General features: G+C 39.5%; 1 pseudogene; it reads left to right on the forward strand.

The window, feature by feature from the left end:
• The first annotated feature begins 1,425 nt into the window (after positions 1–1,425).
• LOC144753695 (large ribosomal subunit protein eL38 pseudogene) lies at positions 1,426–1,733 on the forward strand (annotated as a pseudogene).
• Positions 1,734–2,396: the final 663 nt, after the last annotated feature.

Below are 2,396 nucleotides of genomic sequence, written 5' to 3' on the forward strand. Positions count from 1 at the left end.
CCGACATTTTCCCTACATACTGAATTAGGCTTGGGATATATCTCAGACCACCTAAAAATGGCCCCATTGATTTGCTGGGCGAAAACGGGGCTAAATGAGGAGATTACCCTTAATCCCCTGATCCTAAAAGATTGTGTAGCCCTCGAAAAGGCAGATAGGATCCCATGGCTGACGAACGTTAGAGCGGCGTGCGCCAGACTAGTACGACCGGAAATATATACATCTCCGGAGGGCATAAAGAGAGAGGATTTAGGTTGAATTAAATATAACTTTCGGAACTTGTTGGAGGCGGAAGGGAGGAGCAGGAGCTAAGAAAACCAGGTGTGAGAAGCAATTATGGTTTACTAACTTCCCCATCTATTGAACCGTATCTAAAGATTGTTACTAAGCCGTTTCACTGCTTTTTGTTGGTTAGATTTCGGTTCAATCTAATTCATCTTACTTTGGGTATATTTCCCAATTGGGGGAAACCGGAAGATGCCGAACCATGCTCCTGTGATAGGTTCTCTACACAAGACACACTTCATCTCGTAATGTTCTGTGTGCATTTTTCAGAGGCGCACAAAAAATTCTTAAACCCTATATTACGAGAAGCCGGATTTGTACAAGTGAGGCCTGCTCTTTTACATTTGCAAATGCTGAGTAGTGTGCATGTTATTTTCAGCGTAGCAAGCTTTCTGGTGGCTGCAGCCCGGGTAAATAATAAAAGACTTATTTATACGTAACTGTTTAGTAGGACCAACAGGGGGCTTATGGTTTTAATTCAAGAAACCCAATGATGCACTTTAAATTATCCTTTAAATAGTAAATATTGTACCTTTGAATTTTTTTCGGTATTGGATAAAGGGCATTTTAAGCAATCACCTTATGATACATTCAATGTCTGATCTTTGTATTGGAAATATTGTATGTATGAACAGTAACTAACAAATGCTTATTTATTTTTTTAACTATTTTATTAATTGGTGGATGTATGTATTGTTTCTTCTTTTATGATTTTAATTAATCGAAATAAAGATCTTTGACTGACTGACTGACAACAGCTCTGAATGATTTACAAAGGCCAAAAGATATTACAGAAGTACGATCATTTCTTGGAATGGCTAGTTATTGTGCTCAATATGTGAAAAAGTTTGCAACTGTAAGCTCACTACTTAGAGAATTAACAAGGAAAGGATAAAAATGTCATTGGAGTAATGAATGCGAACAAGCACTTAAAGAAATGAAGTCGGAAATATCAAACGCAGCAAACTTAAAATATTTTGATCCACAAATATGTACAGAGCTCGTAGTAGATGCCAGTCCTGTATGGCTGGGCGCAATAGTGGTGCCACATAAACCTGGGAGGGAAACTCCTAGGTATGTGATCTCTCATGCTAGCAAAAGCCTATCTGAAGTAGAACAAAGATTCTCTCAACGCTTTTCCTTTCTGGATCGCTGGCAGTTCCCGGTCAGCACTAACTCCCAGCCATGCCTCGCAAAATCGAAGAGATCAAAGACTTCCTGCTGACAGCCAGGAGAAAAGACGCTAAATCTGTGAAGATCAAGAAGAACAAGGACAATGTCAAGTTCAAGGTGCGCTGCAGCAAGTACTTGTACACATTGGTCATCACAGACAAGGAAAAGGCAGAGAAGCTGAAGCAGGCCCTGCCTCCCGGTTTGGCAGTAAAGGAGTTGAAGTAATCCGGACGTGTAAAGAAATCCAGTTGTTAAAATAAACCACAAAATCCTAAGTTATGGTGTTGTCTTGGTTTTTTTTTTTTTCGATCTTGTCACAGAATTGAATGGCCTCTCAGTATGAAGTCTTGCACCGCAACAGTGAGCTCCAGATCACAAATAAAGGGAATCCCTAACCTTCAGGAAGACCATTTCAACCACTCATGATCAAATGAATGGGAGCTGTACCATTATTCTCTGAATAGAAATTGCCAAACAAGAACTGCAATACTCTCTCAATAGAAAGGGCTTGAGATTGTAGCAGACGATCCTTGGCTTGTATCTCCATCACAAAACCAAATTAAGATCATGTTTTCTTGTCCTGGATTCACTGGCATGTACAAATCTGTTGCAGAAACTTATGGTCTGAGCCTTATATAGTTACAGCTTGGAAGGCTTTCAGTCTGCTGGACAGTGGTAGCTGGTAATCCTAAGCAAGAAAAGTTCAGGATGTGGTTGATGCACAACTTAGCGTTCTGAAGGACACAGGATCAAGTCTTGATGGGCTTTTAGAACTTTTAAGGAGCAAGTCCCTTAAATTGCAGTGATTTGTTGAATTTACTAGAAAACAAATTGGGCAGAATGCACCATACACTTACTGACCTTTACAATGTAAGAAAATTAGAAAGAAAGCAGTAGAATTTACTTTGACAATGTTGTAAATGTTATATAAAGATGGA

Source organism: Lissotriton helveticus, chromosome 5_1, assembly GCF_964261635.1.
Source record: "Lissotriton helveticus chromosome 5_1, aLisHel1.1, whole genome shotgun sequence".
NCBI classification, from domain to species: Eukaryota; Metazoa; Chordata; class Amphibia; order Caudata; family Salamandridae; genus Lissotriton; species Lissotriton helveticus.